This window comes from Rattus rattus, chromosome X (genome assembly GCF_011064425.1).
Source record: "Rattus rattus isolate New Zealand chromosome X, Rrattus_CSIRO_v1, whole genome shotgun sequence".
In the NCBI taxonomy this organism is placed as follows: domain Eukaryota; kingdom Metazoa; phylum Chordata; class Mammalia; order Rodentia; family Muridae; genus Rattus; species Rattus rattus.
Genome location: NC_046172.1, coordinates 36,242,367 through 36,262,373, shown reverse-complemented (window position 1 = coordinate 36,262,373; position 20,007 = coordinate 36,242,367). Strand labels below are relative to the sequence as shown.

Here is a 20,007-nt window from a genome sequence, read left to right as displayed (position 1 = left end):
ATTCCCCCTGAAGTCCTTTTATTGTTGAGGATAGTTTTAGCTATCCTGGGTTTTTTGTTATTCCAGATGAATTTGCAAATTGTTCTGTCTAACTCTTTGAAGAATTGGATTGGTATTTTGATGGGGATTGCATTGAATCTGTAGATCGCTTTTGGTAAAATGGCCATTTTTACTATATTAATCCTGCCAATCCATGAGCATGGGAGATCTTTCCATCTTCTGAGGTCTTCTTCAATTTCTTTCTTCAGAGTCTTGAAGTTCTTACTGTACAGATCTTTTACTTGCTTGAAAAATATGGAACGCTTCACGAATTTGCGTGTCATCCTTGCGCAGGGGCCATGCTAATCTTCCCTGTATTGTTCCAATTTTAGTATATGTGCTGCCGAAGCGAGTGCTGTACCTACAGTCTTATGAGGTAGCATTTTATTTAAATTATTTGCTCTTTGAGAATTTCAACACAAGTTTTGCATTTCCATCATTTCCATCCATACAACTCCTCCTATGACTCTCCTCATATTTGTGACATCTTCTTTTAAAATTATTAGTCATATTTATACCTATATGTGCATAATACAACCTCCTGAGTTCATTCAGTGTTGCTAGTAACTTCTCTTAGATGACCGATCAGGAAGCTCATCCTTAGAGAAAACTGATTTTTCCTCTTTTGAAGTCACTGATTACTGGTAGTGTTTTATCTAGGAGTGTGGCTTTGGGAAGTTTCTCCCATTAAGTGTTTTTCATGAAGTCCCACAGTGTACATTCCTTAAAGTAAATTCCTTAAAGTATAACGCAAAGGAATCATTCTGTAATTTGCTAGTTGTCCCTGTCTTCCTGGTATGACTCACCTTTTATTAGTCTACTTACTTTATCCATTAATGGTGTCAGAGCTCTCAAGATCCAACCACAATGGAAGGCTATGTCGCTGAACAGTGTCGCATGGGGAACAAGTTTTCAGTATATGAATAGTTGGAGGACATTACATAGCTAAACAATAAAAGATCATTTTTCCTTTGGAATTTATGTCTATTTTAAACAGAGATGGGGTACAAAGTCTTTTCTGCACTTACTTCTTAATTGCTTTAATTTCAGAATAATCCTTTCCCTAAAATATTATTTTAGGGATGGGATATTATGCTCTTCTACACTACTTTAAAAATATTTTGCCTGCCTTTTTTGATGAATCATATTTTTGATAAAATGTGATTGAAGAATTCTTTCTTTTGGGTTTCTTTTTATCCCTTTTATTTACTATCTCTTACTCTTTTTGAGGCTGCTTTTGAAAATTTTTCATGCATTTTAAACAACTTAAGCTCCATATTTCTGAGCCTTGGGTGAGGTAGAACATGCCTAAATTGATAAATTTCTTTCTTTTCCTTTTATGTTGTTCAGGACCCAGTCTGCTGAATGGCGCCATCTCCACTCAGGGCAAGTCTCTCCATCTTTATTTAATAGGATTTGGAAATGTCCTCATAGAAATACCCAGAAACATGCTTTACTAAAATCTTTCCTGGCACCTTTGATTATTTCTCATTTTGAATGATAAGTAGAACTTTGGAAGTTTGATTCAACCATCCCCTTCCTAATTGAATTATTTTCTGGTAATTTAGCTTTGTGATGATTTAGAGTTCATCAAATCATACAGGGTGACACTTATTTTATAACTGAATTTTTATTAATGGACTTATGCATTTATACCTACTCATCATTACTCTTTACTTTTCAAACATTCAGTATAGCATTATTTTCTTCTCCCTAAAGTGTATTTTTAGCATAGATTTGCTTTGGTAAACATTCTTAAGTTTTGTTTTTGATGCTGTTTTGTCAACGGATATAACTAGCAATTTTAATGAAACAAAATTTTGTTATTCCAGACCTTTTTTTTTTTTTTTTTTTTTTTTTTTTGTTTTTTTTTTTTTTTTTCGGAGCTGGGGACCCGAACCCAGGGCCTTGGCGCTTCCTAGGTAAGCGCTCTATTGCTGAGCTAAATCCCCAGCCCCTGACCAGACCTTCTTTTTTTATTGACAGAATTTAACATTCTTTATTGTTACTACAAAATCTATTGCCTATGCAAATAAACCCTATAAAGGATGAGAAATGCCTCATTTTTTGATATCATGTATGTATATGCAAATGTATTCACTTTCTCCCTTTCCTTAAAAATAGAGTTTTGGAGTACAAATATTTCTAACTTGACAGTTTTGACATAAAAAAAAAAAACCTTCTACTGTTTAAAGGGTTATAAAAAAAAGAAGCTAGGGCCTGGGAAAAATATTTCAAATTATTTATCCCAAAGGGACTCATACCTAAGTCACATTAAAGAACACTCTAAACTCAACCTAAAAAAAAAGACGCAAATAGCATTTGATAAAATGTCAGAACTAGATTTATATAGATTTATATTTATACTAATGTTAATCATTCTCTCTCTCTCTGTCTCTCTCTTTATCTCTCTCTCTTTATTGCTGGAGATTGAATTTATCAACTTGACTCTTTTAGACAGTGCTTGCCACTGACCTACTAGCCCTAACAATGTAGGTTTCTTGATTTTGGCACTGTATTATAATTTTGAGATATAACCTTGCATGAAATTGGGTGAAATGGGCATGGACTTATTTATACTACCTTTGCAACTTCCTGTCATTCCATAAGGATATTAAATGTAAAGCTAAATAAAATTATTACTTGATTACTGTTTCCGGACTCTCAACTTGATTATTTTCACATGCATTTTGATCTGTCCTTTAAAGAATTCTTTATGTTTTCATTTTTACGATTTACTTTAAATGTTTAATTATGTGTATGGGTGTCAGAGGTTTGGGCTTGTGCCTGTGGATGCCAGCAGTGTCAGATTTTCCTGGTGCTGGAGTTACAGGCATTTGTAAGCTACCAATTGTGTATGAAAGAAACTAATCTCAAGTCCTCTGAATGATAAGTATGTGTTTTCCCCTTCATTCTTCTTTTTATTGGATTTTTTAAATTTACATTTCAAATGCTATTCCCTTTCCCAGTTCCCGGTTTCCCATCCATAAGTCCCCCTATCCCATCCCCATCCCTTCTTCTATAAGGGTGTTACCCTTACCCAACCCTACCCCGCATTCCCATACCCTGCTTCCTGCCTCTCTACCTTGACATTCCCCTACACTTGGCAGGACCAAGGGCTTCTCCCTCCCTTTGGTGCACAACAAGGCCATCTTTTAGATATGCAGCTAGACCCATGGGTCTGTCCAAGTGTAGGAAGACACTTTGGTTGTCCTTTTTCATGACCTTCATGTGGTCTGTGGGTTGCATCTTGGGTAATTCAAGCTTTTGGGCGAACCACTTATCAGTGAGTGCATACCATGTGTGTGTTTTTGTGATTGTTACATCACCTCAGGATGATATTTCCTAGTTCTAACCATTTGCTTATGAATTTCATGATGTCATTGTTTTGATAGCTGAGTAATACTCCATTGTGTAGATATACCACTTTTGTGTATCCATTCTTCTGTTGAAGGACATCTAGGTTCTTTCCAGCTTCTGGCTATTATAAATAAGGCTGATATGAACATAGTGGGGCATGTGTCTTTGTTGTATGTTGAGATACTTTTGGGTATATGCCCAGGAGTGGCATAGCTGGGTCCTTAGGTAGGGAATGTCCAATTTTCTGAGGAACCACTTAAACTGATTTCCAGAGTGGTTGTACCAGTCTACAATCCCACCAACAATGCAGGAGTGTTCCTCCTTCTCCACATCCTCGCCAGCATCTGTTGTCACCTGAGATTTTGAACTTAGCTATTCTGACTGGTGTGAGGTAGAATCTCAAGGTTGTTTTGATTTGCATTTCCTGATGACTAAGGATGATGAACATTTCTTTAGGTACTTTTAAGCCATTCAGTATTCCTATATACGAGAATTCTTTTTATTTATATCTGTACCCCCCTTTTTAATAAGGTTATTTGGCTTTCTAGAGTCTAACTTCTTGAGTTCTTTGCATATATTGGATATTAGCCTCTATCAGAAGTAGGACTGGTAAAGATTTTGGCCAATCTGTTCGTTGCTCTTTGTCCTAATAACAGTGTCCTTTGCCTTACAGAAGCTTTTGCAGTTTTATGAGGTCCCATTTGTCGATTCTTGATCTTAGAGCAGAAGCTATTGGTCTTTTGTTCAGAAATTTTCCCAGTGCCCATGTGTTCAAAGTTCTTCCTGACTTTTCTTCTATTAGTTTGAGTGTATCTGGTTTGATGTTGAGGTCCTTATTCCACTTGGAATTAAGCTTTGTACAGGGTGATAAGAAAGGATCTATTTGCATTCTTTCTACATGCTGACCTCAAGTTGAACAAGCATTACTTTTTGAAAATGCTATCTTTTTCTACTGGACAGTTTTTTTAGCTCCTTTGTCGAAGATCAAGTGACCATAGGTGTGTGGGTTCATTTGTGGGTCTTCAATTCTGTTCCATTGATCTACCTGCCCATCTCTGTGCCAACAGCATACAGTTGTTTTTATCACTATTGCTCTGTAATACTACTTGAGGCTTGGGATGGTGATTTTCCCAGAAGTTCTTTTACTGTTGATGTTATAGTTTTTGATATCCTGGGTTTTTTGTTATTCTAATGAATTTGGAAATTGCTCTTTCTATCTCTGTGAAGAATTCAGGTAGAATTTTGATGGGGATTGAATTTAATCTGTAGATTACTTTTGGCAAAATGGCCATTTTTACTATATTAATCCTGCTAGTCCATGATAATGGGAGATCTTTCCATCCTGAGATCTTCTTCAATTTCTTTCTTCAGAGACTTCAAGTTCTTGTCATACAAATCTTTCACTTGCTTGATTAGAGTGACACTGAGGGATTTTATATTATTTGGGACTATAATGAAGGGTGTCATTTCCTTAATTTCTTTCTCAGTTTGTTTATTCCTTCAGTAGAGGAAGGTTACTGATTTGTTTGAATTAATTTTTGTATCTAGCCACTTTTTGAAGCTATTTATCAGATTTAGGTTTTTATCTAGTGGAATTTTTGAGGTCACTTAACCATACTATCATATCATGCAAATAGTGATATTTTGATTCTTTCTTTCCAATTTGTATCCCTTTGACCTCCTTTTGTTGTCTGATTGCTCTGCCTAGAATTTGAGTACTACATTGAATAAGTAGGAAGAGAGTAGACAGCCTTGTCTACTCCCTGACTTTAGTGAGATTGCTTCAAGTTTCTCTCCATTTAGTTTGATGTGGGCTACTGGTTTGCTGTATATTCTTTTGACTATGTTTAGGTATGGGCCTTGAATTCCTTATCTTTCCAAGATTTTTAACATGAAGGAGTGTTGGATTTTGTCAAATGCTTTCTCAGCATCTAATGAGCTGATCATGTATTTTTTTCCTTTGGGTTTGTTTATATAGTGGATTATTGTGATAGATTTCTCTAGAGTGATCCATCCCTGCATCCCTGGGATGAAGTCTAGGGATCGTGATGGATGATCATTTTGGTATGTTCCTGGACTCGGTTTGTAAGAAATTCATTGAGTATTTTTGCATTGATAATCATAAGAGAAATTTGTCTGAAGTTCACTTTATTGTTGGGTCTTTGTGTGGTTTAGGTATAAGCATAATTGTGGATTCATAGAATGAATTGGGTAGTGTTTCTTCTGTTTTTATTTTATGAAAGACTTTGAGAAACATTTGTATTAGGTCTTCTTTGAAGGTCTCATAGAATTCTGTACTAAACCCATCTAGTCTTGGGATTTTTTTTTTTTTGGTTGGGACACTTAATAACCGCTTCTATATTTTAGGAGTTATGATACTCTTTAGATAGTTTATCTGATCCTGATTTAACTTTGGTATCTGGTTTCTGTCTAGAAAATTGTCCATTCCATCCAGATTTTCCAGTTTTGTTGAATATGGGCTTTTGTAGTAGGATCTGATGACTTTTTGAATTTCCTAAGATTCTGTTGTTATATCTCTCTTTTCATTTCTGATTTTGTTCATTTTGATATTCTTTCTGTGCTCTCTGGTTAGTCTGGCTAAGGGTTTATCTATCATGTTGAATTTCTCAAAGAACCAGCTCCGGGTTTTGTTGATTCTTCATATTGCTCTTTTTGATTCTACTTGGTAGATTTCAGCCCTGAGTTTGATTACTTCCTGACTTCTACTCCTCTTTGATACATTTACTTCTTTTTGTTCTAGAGCTTTTAGGTGTGCTGTCAAGGTGCTAATGTATGATTTCTCCAATTTCTTTTTGGAGGCAGTCAGAGCTGTGAATTTTCCCCTTATCATTGCTTTCCTTGTGTCCCATAAGTTTGGGTATTTTGTGCCTTCATTTTCATTACATTCTAAAAAGTCTTTAATTTCTTTCTTTATTCTTTCATTGACCAGGTTATCATTGAGTATTGTTCAGCTTCCATGTATATGTGAGTTTTTTGTTGTTGTTGATCTTATTGAAAAGGTAATCCATGCTATATGTTCTAACTTGCACCCCAAAATGGAAGACTGTCAATTTTTTCTTGTATATATTTTTATGAACTCAGTATTTTGTAATATTTAGCCTTCCAGAAAACACTGAACCCATAAATGCCACCTCCTATAACTCCATGAGTCACGAAGCAGTGCCTTTATTCTAATTAGTTTCCCTTTAAAGGCTAGTCTTTATTCAAATTTTATACCCCTAAAAATTAAACTAGATGGTCTCATCTGAAGATGACATTGGCATTTGTGAGCAACATATAAAATGTGACAGTCACCATTCTAAATTATCTTTGAAGAAAGTAATATAATCATAAACAGTCTTGATAGCACAAAAGTTAAGAATGGAAATATTTTTGATAGTTTAATCAAGGCTCAAAAGAGCACATGTACACATTCAGTCATTACGCAAAACAGGAATTCTCAGCTTCAGTGTGTCTACAAATATAAATAAGGACTCAAATGTCATCATTAATATCTCTATGAGAAAATTTTGCTTGCCATTTCTCCAAAAGGTTAACATTAAATTAGATTTTTACCAGAAGAATCCAGTATTTCCATTTGCTTTAAACACATATTATTTAGCCTGAGCCCTTTTTTCTGAAAAAATTAACCTATCACAGTGATGGGTAATGATGACAATATTCTAGTAAGGTTTTACAAATATTAAAATGTAATTCAGTGATGTATCTGTGTGTACAGACATTTTAAAAAGCAAATGGTGATAGAAGTGTCACTTAAAACTTCAGATAACTTTAATTGGAATAGAAAAGCTAAACTGAGATATACTAAAAGGAAAATATAAAAAGCTTCATGAGCAATTATGCAATGCAGTTAGAATTAGCATCCCAGAAATAAATTCAAAAGTGTCTATTTAAATACATAAGCAATAAATTAAAGGTGGCTTGTAAGTATAACAGTTAAATAACTGCAAATATAAAGTTCTTTACAATTTCAAAACAATTTACTCCTTTGTAACACTGTTTTCTTTGATAATTTTGTCTGACTACTACCTAATACATGTTTACTGATGGAATTTTCTATGCTTTCAAACTTAAGAATGACAAAGATTAAGTATTTCCATTGATTATAACACCAGAACCAAAGTTCTGCCAGTTACCCTTCATAGTACAATAAATAGACACTTCATCACATTGATCAGCATATAAGCCAACCTTACAGAAAGCTTACTACAGAACATGATCATTAATAAGGAAGTTTGCAAAATTTTAGTACATTTTTCACCTAGTGACTTCAGGCTGACATTTTTTCACTCTTGCATTGAGACCTGTTTTCAGGTACTAATATATGTTACTCTTTAATTAAATGCTTCCTCTGAAGTTCCAGACGCACAGGGCAAGCTAAAACATGGATAACTGGCACCCAGACATAGTCTTCAACTAACAGTTGTCTGCTACTTATGTAAAAACACCTCTGCTCCTAGAGAGCTCCAGTGGAAGACCTAGAGGGCTTCTGCTTTCTCATAGCCTCAGTTGTTTACTTATACAGAGTTATCAATAACTATCTTTCCCTTTCTCACTCTGTTGGTCCCCTGTCAATGTATTCTAGCTTATAATATACCTACATTTTATTTAGGAAGTATCATTCTCTTTTATGAGTCTTTACTTCACAGCCATGTAGCTTGTTTCATTTACTTTTAAGTAATTCATGGGGAAGAAACACTAACAAGACTCGTCACCATCTTCTATGCTAAGATACTCTATCATTATTTGTGGGATTGATATTTATTTAATTTTGTTGGTATTCCTGAAATATGTTACTTCCCTTTGACATTGTCATTTTAATGCTCCCTGCCACTATATGACATATTTGGGACATTATCATATAGAAACTCCAAGTGTCACTAGCACTGTTACGGGTTGAATAGATTAAGACATTGATTTGGTGATCTTCAGCTTAGCCTAAGGAATCATCCCCTGTAGCTGCTCTGCTACAGGTTTTCTGACTTTTCAGACTAGGAATGTAACATTTGCTGGACAACCCCAAATGCTGCTCTCCCTTCAATCATCTTCACACTTCCCAGGATGTTCAACATTTGTTAGCAGATTCCTCCTCACCTTCCTAATTGCCTCATCTTGTTTTTGAACAAATTCAAATTATATACGTAAAGTTAGTCATAGAGTCAGCCGAAAAAAGAAAAATATGGAGTGATGATAATAATAGAATTTGAATCAAAAGTATCAGTAAACTACAGTTTATAGAAAAAAGAAAACTAGACTTGTTTCCTAAGGATCCTGGCCCTGAATTAAGTCTATGGTGTAATTGTTTCATGAATCCAAGGACTATAGTTCAACTATAAAGTCAGCTATGAGAGAAGAGTAGGATCCAAGCTAAATCAGATAATTTATATAAAAGCATGGATTCTAGTAGGGAAAGACAAAACAAACCAGCATTCATTACCACTCAGGTGGGAACTAATATTTTACACTGGTCTTCCTTGTTGCTTTGCCTGATACAACCTTCACTTCCATTCTAGCAGGAATCTCCTGACAGAAACTGATTTTTGCAAGTGTTCCTAACTTAGCATGACACAAACCTTGAAAAACAATTTGGCCCTGAGGGAAGGTCATGTATTCCAAAGCTTAGGCCACCACAGGGCCAATTCTCAGAGAATTTTGATCTTTAGTTAAACAGAATGGCTTCCTTTTGAAAGATTCTAGTGTTTCCCTGCTTTTATTTCCCCCACTAAAGCACAGAGATATACCATCTCTGACCAACAAATTATACAGGAACATTACAGAAGAGGTTTAAATCTTTGACTTAGAAAATTGGATACATAAGTATAGACAAATTCAATAAAGCATTTTGAGAGTTTCGTTTCAAATCAGAATTGTAATTACAGGATGAAGCATGTTGCATGGTTAATCAAACATATTTGCTACTCTTAGTATTCAGACCAAAACTCAAATATTTGTTGCAACAAAATATTACATTTCAATATGATTCTGTGTCTTTGAAGTATTAAAAAAAACCTTTATAATTTAGTTAGAGCCATTAACCTGTTTAAAATTCATTTTAGATATTTCAAAGTGTGATTCCACATAATCTCCTAGGAAAACTACTAAAGAGCTTGTCCTAAAATCATTAAGTCCATTCTTTGACATAACCAAGAAAAATGTGTGCATATGTCTAATCAAACAAATGAATAATCATTATACCTTTATCCATAGCAATGAAAAGCTAGAAAAAGGCAATACTGAGCAGGAAGAGAATGGATAATTAAATGGTGATATATTCAGACAATGAAAAATTATATACCTATAGAAATAATAATATGCTCATACACAAAACATGGATGAACACTGCATAGCACATTGAGTAAATGAAATCAGATACCAAAAATGCATGTGTGTGATTCCACTGATATCAATTTCAGGAAGAGATGATGATGAAGTAGCTGATTAAAGCAGAAAACAGAATATTGAATATTTAAGATTGAATATGTATGTGAGTATATACTACGAAAGTAAAGGAGGAGGCTTCAGAGGCTATTTGGAATATCCCATATCGTGATTTGATTAATGGTTATAGGAAAAGGGAGTTTGCAGATGTGTTTGTGTACTTATATGTTAAAAATTACCAGACTTCACAATTAAGGTTTGTGTACTTTAAGAGTTTACTTTACGCTTGTTATATCTGAAAGAAAACTAACTCCAATATAGATGGTCATAAAAAACATAGAAGCAATTTTCCTTAAGTCATTTACATTTAAATAGCTAAAGCCAGATGTGCTTAAATGTTCAACACATGTGTGGGTCTAAAATGATCAGACCCTGTTGATCTGTTTGGTTGGCATAACAAAAATGGTTGGTGATTACATAGTAATTCTTTTGTTCAAGTTGTTCAAAAGCTTTACAAGCTAAGATCATGATTTGAACATTTATAAACAAGATAAGTCTAAATTATAAGAACTTATACCTTGTATCCCAAGAATGTTGTTTCTAAGAAAAAGAAAGTTTCAAGATTTAAATTCTGAATATAGACTCCTGTTTTTGTTTATGTTGTTGCTCTACATAGCATAAGTGCCACAAGGAATGAAAAAATCACAAAAGGCAATCTAGCCTGTCATTAACATATCCTTTAATTTCCTACAAATATGACCTTGGGCAATGGCCTTTAAGAATAATAGTTCCAAGGACTGAACATATCAGTATGTTTATAGGGCTTAAAATAGTTTCTGCTATATAATACGTGCTGTATAAGTTAACTCTTTCATGAATCATATAAGTTCTAGAATAAATTTGAATAGCAGGATATCTTCTTTCCACTACAAAAAAATCAATTTTATTTTTTTGAAGTTATAATGTTTTTTTTATAATGGTGATACGATTTGACATTCCCAATGACAAAGTTTAAGAGTTCCCTTTTCTCCACACCCTCACCAGCATTTCATTATTTTTCTTCCTCTTTTAAAATTTCATTTACAGGATTTTCAAATACAGGTACTATATTTACATCATTTCCACCCAAACATTCTTCAACTTTTTCCATTCCTCCTCCCTCAAATTCTTAACAGTTTTGTTTATAACTATTATTGAATTATTAGTGTTTCACATTAATATGAATTTAGGACTGATCATTTAAATTTAGATAACATATCAGTGGCCTTATTCCCAGAGAAAAACTGACTCTCCTGTTAGCAACCACTGATTGCGTTTTACGTCTTTATTTATAGATGAGGCCTTGGGGGAATATCTCCCCACCTATATCGTAACATTCAATTGGCATTGCCATTATGCAAACCTTGTTTGGCAAACCATATTTTTGAAAGGATGTCATGGGTGCTCTTTCCTGTAATTTATAGAAAACCATTTAACATCTGTATATTATGAAATGTTAGGGTGGGTTATTATATAATAGTATATGTCAATAGCCGACTAATATCCTAGGTAGCTTGCAGTCTAAAACAAAGGTTAGCAAACTGTGATTTATAGTCCAGTTCTTGTCTGTGACCTATTTTGTTTTTATAAGAAATGCTTTCATATTTTGAAATGTAGCTTGCAAAACAAAGTATAATGTGATAAAGATAACATGTATGTTTTATAAAACCTAAAATACTGTTGTTTTGGTTCTTTTTTTATGGCACAGCCTAGGTTGTCTATTATGACAAGATGAAGCCAAATATCTCCTTCCCAGCCACCAGCTCTTAGAAAATCAAGTGGGCCTTGAATACAACTTTTGCAGTCTCTGTGAAGAGTACATGGCCACAGAAGTAGCTGTTGATGCTTTGTGTGGATCGGTTTCCAATCTGTTTCCAATCTGTAGTGGGAAGGACAAACAAGCTTTTCCATGAATCAAGTCTTCATGACTCATAGCTTGAAAGTGCTATTGTTAAGAAAACGATTTCTGTTATAGATAAAGGAAAAATCAAGAGAGGAAGTGCAAGTCTGTTTACAGATATATTGTGGATCTGATATGAGTGTTCTCAAGTTGGTTATTGTAAAGAAAGAAAGAAAAAGAAAGAAAGAAAGAAAGAAAGAAAGAAAGAAAGAAAGAAAAGGATAGTCATGAATTGGAAATTACTATGGTTATACTCAACTTGGTTATTGTAAAGAAAAAGAAAGAAGGAAAGGAAGGAAGGAAGGAAGGAAGAAAAAAGGAAGAAAGAAAGAAAGAAAATTCATAGATTGAAAATTACTATTAGGGGTTGTGTCCCAAAGCTTTCCAGTCTCTCTAATGAAGATGATGACTGTCATTATGCTGTCAGAAAGGCCTTAAACAAAAGAAAGTAAGAAATCTAGGACCTTGTTATTCTAAGCATCCTGCAAATTAATGATGGCCTATTGTTCTGATGAACAATAAGAAAATAAGGAAGAGGATCCCTGCTCCCTAAATCCCATGGGAGAGAAAGCTCCATCGCCCAGACCATGGGCACTCCTGAGAATGCAGGGCAGGAGAGACGCCAGTACTGCCCACCTTTGACCACATCCCCTGGCCCAAGAGGAAACAGTGGGGGCCTGTGGGAACAAGAAGATAAGGGCATACAAGCTGCAGGAGCCCTGCAGTCTATACTGCTCCAGGATCTGAAGGGACCCAGTCAAACAGCTCCCTGTACCCAAATCCCATGGGAGGGAGAGCTAGACCTTCAGAGAGGCAGACATGCCTGGGAAAGCAGAGGAGACTACTCTCTGCCCACATTTCTGACTCCAGAGGGAAACACCTAGCATCATCTGAGCCCCCTGTGCACAGGGATCCCAGAGGAGGAGGGGCAGGCCCTTCTAGTTATTGCAATCACAGAGAGCTGGAACCAAGCCCTGAGGAGCGACTTCAGGCCTGAGACCAGAGGTAAGAACAACTTTTCTGCTCCAAGTGACCTGCCTGGTGGACTCAGGACACAGGCCCACAAGAATAGCTGAAAACCAGTAGGCAGGAATGACTATACACATGAAAGCAGAACACTCTGTTCCCATAACTGGCCAAAAGAAAAAAAGAAAACAGGTCTACAGTACTCCTGACACACAGGTCTATAGGACGATCTAGGCACTGTTAGAAATAGCAGAACAAGGTAACACCAGAGACAACCTGAAGTTGAGAGGCAAGCACAGGAACCCAAGCAACAGAAACCAAGACTACATGGCATTATCAGAGCTTAATTCTTCCCAAATCCAAACATACCACAAAAAGCAAGATCTAGATTTAAATCACATTTGATCATGATGATGGAGGACTTCCAAAAGAAAGACATAAAGAACTCCCTTAGAAATGTAGGAAAACACAAATAAACAAGTAGAAGCCTATAGAGAGGAATCAAAAAATGCCTGAAAGAATTCAGGAGGAAAACACAATCAAACAGGTGAAGGAATTAAAAATGGAAATAGAAGAAATAAAAAAGCACAGAGGGAGACAACCCTGGATATAGAAAACCAAAGGAAGAGACAAGGAGCCGTAGATACAAGCATCACCAACAGAATACAAGAGATAAAAGACAGAATTTCAGGAGTAGAAGATTCCATCAAAATCATCAACACAACTTTCAAAGATAATGTAAAATAGAAAAAGCTACTGGTCCAAAACATACAGAAATACAGGACACAATGATAAGATGAAACTTAAGGATAACAGGTATAGAAAGTGTGAAGACTCCCAGCTCAAAGGACCAGTAAATATCTTCAACAAAATCATGAAGAAAACTTCCTAACCTAAAAAAAGATGCCCATAAACATACAAGAAGCCTACAGAACTCCAAATAGATTGCACCAGAAAAGAAACTCCTCCCATCACAGAATAGTCAAAACAACAAATGCACAAAACAAAGAAAGCATATTAAAAGCAGTAAGAGAAAAAGGTCAAGTAACATATAAAGGCAGACCTATCAGAATTACAACAGATTTCTCACCAGAGATTTTGAAAGCCAGAAGATCCTGGACAGATGTCATACAGACCCTAAGAGAATACAAATACCAGCAAAACTCTCAATTAACATAAATGGAGAAACCAAGATATTCCATGACAAAACCAAATTTACACAATATCTTTCTACAAATCCAGCACTACAAAGGATAATAAATGATAAAGCCCAACACAAGGCAAGCTATACACCTAGAAAAAGCAAGAAACTAATCATTTGCAACAAAACAAAAGAAGAAAAACAAACATAACCTCACATCCAAATACAAAATATAACAAGCAATAATCACTATTCCTTAATATCTCTCAACATCAATGGACTCAATTCCCCAAGAAAAAGACAGACTAACAAACTGGATACACAATGAGCACCCTGCATTCTGCTACCTACAGGAAACACACCTCAGAGACAAAGACAGACACTACCTCAGAGTAAAAGGCTGGAAAACAACTTTCCAAACAAATGATCTGAAGAAGCAAGCTGGAGTAGCCATTCTAATATCGAATATAATCAATTTTCAACCAAAAGTCATCAAAAAAGATAAGGAAGGACACTTCATATTCATCAAAGGAAAAATCTATCAAGATGAACTCTCAGTCCTAAATATCTGTGCAAGGGCACCTACATACATAAAAGAATCCTTACTAAAACTCAAGACACACTTTGCACCTCACACAACAATAGTAGGAGATTTCAACACCCTACTCTCATCAATGGACAGACCATGGAAACAGAAATTAAAAAGAGACAAAGACAGACTAAGAGAAATCATGAACCAAATGGACTTAAAAGACAATTATAGAACATTCTATCCTAAAACAAAAGGATATACCTTCTTCTCACAACCTCATGGTACTTTCTCCAAAATTGACCATATAATAGGACATAAAACAGGCCTCAACAGATACAGAAAGATAGAAATAATCCCATGCGTCCTATCAGACCACCACAGGCTAAATCTGGTCTTGAATAACAATAAAGAAAAACGCCCACATATACATGAAAGTTGAATAATGTCCAACTCAATGATAACCTGGTCAAGGAAGAAATAAAGAAAGAAATTAAAGACTTCTTAGAATTTAATGAAAATGAAGATACAACATTCCCAAACTTATGGGACACAATGAAAGCTGTGCTAAGAGGAAAACTCATAGCGCTGAGTGCCTGCAGAAAGAAACAGGAAGAGCATATATCAACAGCTTGACAGCACCTAAAAAGCTCTAGAACAAAAAAATAAAATATACCGAGGAATAGAAAGGAAATAATCAAACTCAAGCTGAAATCAATCCAAGTAGAAACAAAAAGGACTATACAAAAATCAACAGAACCAAAGGCTGGTTCTTTGAGAAAATCAAAAAGATAGATAAACCCTTAGCCAGACTAACCAGAGGATACAGTGTGTCCAAGTTAACAAAATCAGAAATGAAAAGGGAGGCATAACAACAGAGACAGAGAAAATTCAAAAAATCATCAGATCCTACTACAAAAGCCTATATTCAACAAAACTTGAAAATCTGGAGAAATGGACAATTTCCTAGACAGATACCAGGTACCGAAGTTAAATCAGGAACAGATAAACCAGTTAAATAACCCATATCTCCTAAGGAAATAGAAACAATCATTAAAAGTCTACCAACCAAAACGAGCCCAGGTCCAGATGGGTTCAGTGCAGAATGCTTTCAGACCTTCACAGAAGACCTCATACCAATACTATCCAAACTACTCCACAAAATTGAAACAGATGGAGAGCTACTGAATTCCTTCTGTGAAGCCACAATTACTCTTATACCTAAACCACACAAAGACACAACAAAAGAAAAGAACTTCAGACCAATTTCCCTTATGAATATTGACTTAAAAAAATACTCAAAAAATTCTTGGCAAATATGAATCCAAGAGCACATCAAACAATCATCCATCATGATCATAGGCTTCATCCCAGGGATGCAGGGATGGTTTAATATATGGAAAACCATCAACATAATCCACTATATAAACAAACTGAAAGATAAAAACCACATGATCATTTCATTAGATGCTGAGAAAGCATTTGACAAAATTCAACACCCCTTCTTTATAAAAGTCCCGGAAAGCATAGGAATTCAAGGCCCATACCTAAACATAGTAAAAAGCCATATACAGCAAACCAGTTGCTAACATTAAACTAAATGGAGAGAAACTTGAAGCAATCCCACTAAAATCAGGGACTAGACAAGGCTGCCAACTCTCTCCTTCTTATTCAATATAGTTCTTGAAGTTCTAGCTAGAGCAATCAGACAACAAAAGGAGGTCAAGGGGATACAGATCGGAAAAGAAGAAGTCAAAATATCACTATTTGCAGAAGATAGGATAGTATATTTAAGTGATCCCAAAAATTCCAAAACTACTAAAAAGCTGATAAACAACTTCAGCAAAAGTGCCTGGGTATAAATTTGCTCAAATAAATCAGTAGCCTTCCTCTACAAAAGAAAAGCAAGAGAAAAGAAATTGGGAAGCGACACCCTTCATAATAGTCCCCAAATAATATAAAATACCTGGGTGTGACTTTTAACAAGCAAGGTAAAGATCTGTAATAGAACTAAAACCTCTGAAAAAAAAGTGAAGAAGACTTCAGAAGATGGAAAAGATCTCATGTTCATGGATTGGCAGGATAAATATAGTAAAAATGGCCATTTTTACAAAATGTTCTACAGATTCAATGCAATCCCCATCAAAATACCAATCCAATTCTTCATACAGTTAGACAGAACAATTTGCAAATTCATCTGGAATAACAAAACCCAGGATAAGCTGAAACCCTCCTCCAACAATAAAAAGGACTTCAAATGAATCACTATCCTGATTTTTCAAGCAGTATTACAAAACAATAGTGAAAAAAAGCATTTTCAACCAAATGGTGGATACAGGAACAGGCAAATTGAGAAAAATCGAATTCATTCTTTTTTAATGAAGATTGCATAAAGACCAGAAAAAAAGAACACCTAATGAAGAAAAAATACTGGAAACATGGCAGTGGAAAAAATTTCCTAAATCCAATGGAAAAAAAATGGGATCTCATCTGCAAATGGTAGGAAAGGACACTATTTATTTGGACAAACTGGCAACCAACAGATTGAGAAAAGATCTTTACCAATCCTACAACTGATTCTTATCAAAAATACCTCAAGAGTTAGACTCAGGGGAGACAAATAACCCTTTTAAAAATGGGGATCAACCTAAACAAAAATTCACAGCTGAGGAATGATGGTTGAGAAACACCCTAAAAGAAATGTTCAACATCTTTAGTCATAAAGGGAAATGCAAATCAAAAAACAACCCCTGAGATTCTACCTCACACCCAGTGAGAATGGCTAGATCAAAACTCAGGTGACAGCAAATGCTAGTGAGGATGTGGAGAAGAGAACACTCCTCCATTGTTGGTGGATTGCAGACTGGTACAACCATTCTGGAAATCAGTCTGGAGGTTCCTCAGAAAATTGGACATTGAACTACCTGAGGACCCAGCTATACCTCTCTTGGCATATACCCAAAAGATTCTCAACATATAAAAAGACACGTGCTCCACTATGTTTTGTAGCCTTATTTATAATAGCCAGAAGCTGGAAGAACCAGATGCCCTTTCAACAGAGGATGGATACAGAAAATGTGGTACATCTACACAATGGAATATTACTCTGCTATCAAAAACAGTGACTTTATAAATTTCATATGGCAAATGGATGGAACTTGGAAAATATCATCCTGGTGAGAGTAATCCAATCACAGAAAAACTGGGGGTATGCACTCATTGATAATGGTGGATATTGCCAAAATGCTTAGAAATTACCCTAGATGCACAGAACACATAAAAGTCAAGAAGGATGAACAAAATGCAAATGCTTCACTCCTTCTTTAAAGGGAACAGAATACCCTTAGGAGGGAATAGGAGGCAAAAAGTTTAGATCAGAGACTGAAGGAACCACCCATTCAGAGCCTGCTGCACATGTACCCCATACATAACAGTCCACCAAACTAGATAAGATGGATGAAGCAAAGACACTTACAGGCTGACAGGAACCAGATGTAGATGTCTCTGAGAGACACCCAGGCAGAATACAGCAAATACATAAGTGAATGCCAGCAGCAATCCACTGAACTGAAAAGCAGGACCCCCTTGAAGGAATCAGAAAAGGACTGGGAAAGAGCTTAGAGGAAACAAAGACCCTATATGGACAACAATGCCAACCAACCAGAGCTTCCAGGGACTAAGCCACTACCCAGACTATGCATGGGTGACCCTGGGATCCATGACTACATAGGTAGCAGTGAATAGCCAAGTAAAGAACTTTCCAGTGGAAGGAAGCCCTTTGTCCTATAAGGCTGAACCCAGTGAAGGAAGATTGATAAGGGGAGGAGGTAATGGGGTGAGGATGGGGAGGGGAACATCTGTATAAAAGGGGAGTTGGAGAGGTTAGGGGAATGTTGGCTTGGAAATGGGGAAAGTGAATAACATTTGAAATGTAAATAAGAAATGTATGATTAATAAAAGGTGAAAAAAGAAAGGAGAATTTGCAGAATATCATTAACTTTTAGACAAGAGAATGAAGCCAAAGAAAAATGCCACAAGCAGATCACCAAGACACATAGGCTGTACTTGCTTAGAGTGTCTACTTTTAAATCTGGGTCCAGTAAAAAATAAGTCTTTAAGAGTAACAAATAAATTATTAGACCTTGAAAAATTAAACACTGTCACTTATAGAAAACATTTCTTGGTTCCTGTTCTAGATTAGCATTCTTAAAAGTCCCCATTGTTAGCATAGAAAATATAGAAAGAGACCAACCATAAACCATATAAGACATAGGTAGCACATGATGGCTCATGCCTTTAATCCCAGCCCTTAGGATGTGGAGCAGGAAGATCAGAAATTTAAGAATATCCCAAGATAACTGAGACTTTGTTTTAGAAAACCAATTTTAAGTATTTCACTATATTTAGATATGAACAATTCCCAAGCACCTATCTTATTGTCTTCTTTCAAAACTGTTTATATGCTTGATATTAATTCATCTTCATTGATAATGCTGGTTCTCATTATATCTGGCCTTGGAAAACACAACAAATAAGATGCTGAGCATGTATTAGTACATGTGACTCTCGGTGTTTTCATCTTTGTTGTTGTTCATGTCTTCAAATGCCATTGCATAAACAGGTAAAGCAGTAAGATATGATGATGATACATTAAACTGCATCATATTGATATAACCAAACAACATCTGACAATGAATGTAGCCACTGCCTGTATCCATATGAGAAGACTCAACAGATCTTTATTTTCTACCATTTTATTGGTAGATGAAGATCCTGGAGAGGTACCAGTTATTCCACAGTATTTACATTCGATAGATCAATGCTGACCTTGTAGAAAATAATTTGGACTCAAAGCTGCCCTAGTACTTCCTTCTACTAAAATATTATATGCAGGTGTTACAACACCAAGCTAATTCCTTATTTAAAAATATGACCATGTTATATAACAAATTTCATTTGACAAGGGTCTTCTAAATTTCAGTTTCCTAACATGGCAGAGCAAGATAGAACAGAAATTGTTCCATCTTCTTCACTTTAGGCTTAACTAGACTTTAAATTCTTTGATGGAGAATCCTATGGAAAATTACCCAACTCCATTCAAGGAACCCAAGGTAAGAAATCCCAGCTAGTTTATCTTAGATTCTATAAAACTGTTTGATTCCAGAAAACCTCTCCCTACATCAGATATCAGGATGTGGCTGTTGTTTAAAAAAAACTTTAACATAAACATTCAAAGGTATACTTTGGTCCTAAATACCTAAGCATAGTCTCAGCAAACTAGAATAAAGGCTTTCAATTGATTATGAACTGTGCCTGAATGGTCATCTCTGGTGGGCTCCCTGTAACACTAACTAATGAAGAAATTTAATATTAGTTGCCTATATATGTATGAACCCCCAAATCAATAGTTTTTCTAGAAAAGACAGAGGACAGTTTTCATCAGGTCATAAATGTAGTTCTTTACATCTGCCTGTCTATGAGCTCTCTCATTTCTATTATTTTATATTTCAGTCTAGCCAACACTTTGATATTGCCAATATAGCACACTTAATCCTTAACTTTTTCCTAAATGTTTTCAAATCTGGAACTGTGCTCTTAATATTTAAAATTGTATTGTACTCTTATGAGAAGAGA

At 35.4% G+C, this 20,007-nt stretch overlaps 1 non-coding gene across 1 annotated transcript; it reads right to left on the bottom strand.

Annotated features, from left to right (window-relative positions):
• Positions 1-288: 288 nt before the first annotated feature.
• LOC116889574 lies at positions 289-395 on the bottom strand. Its single transcript, XR_004386490.1, has one exon. It is a non-coding gene; the product is annotated as a U6 spliceosomal RNA (small nuclear RNA).
• Positions 396-20,007: the final 19,612 nt, after the last annotated feature.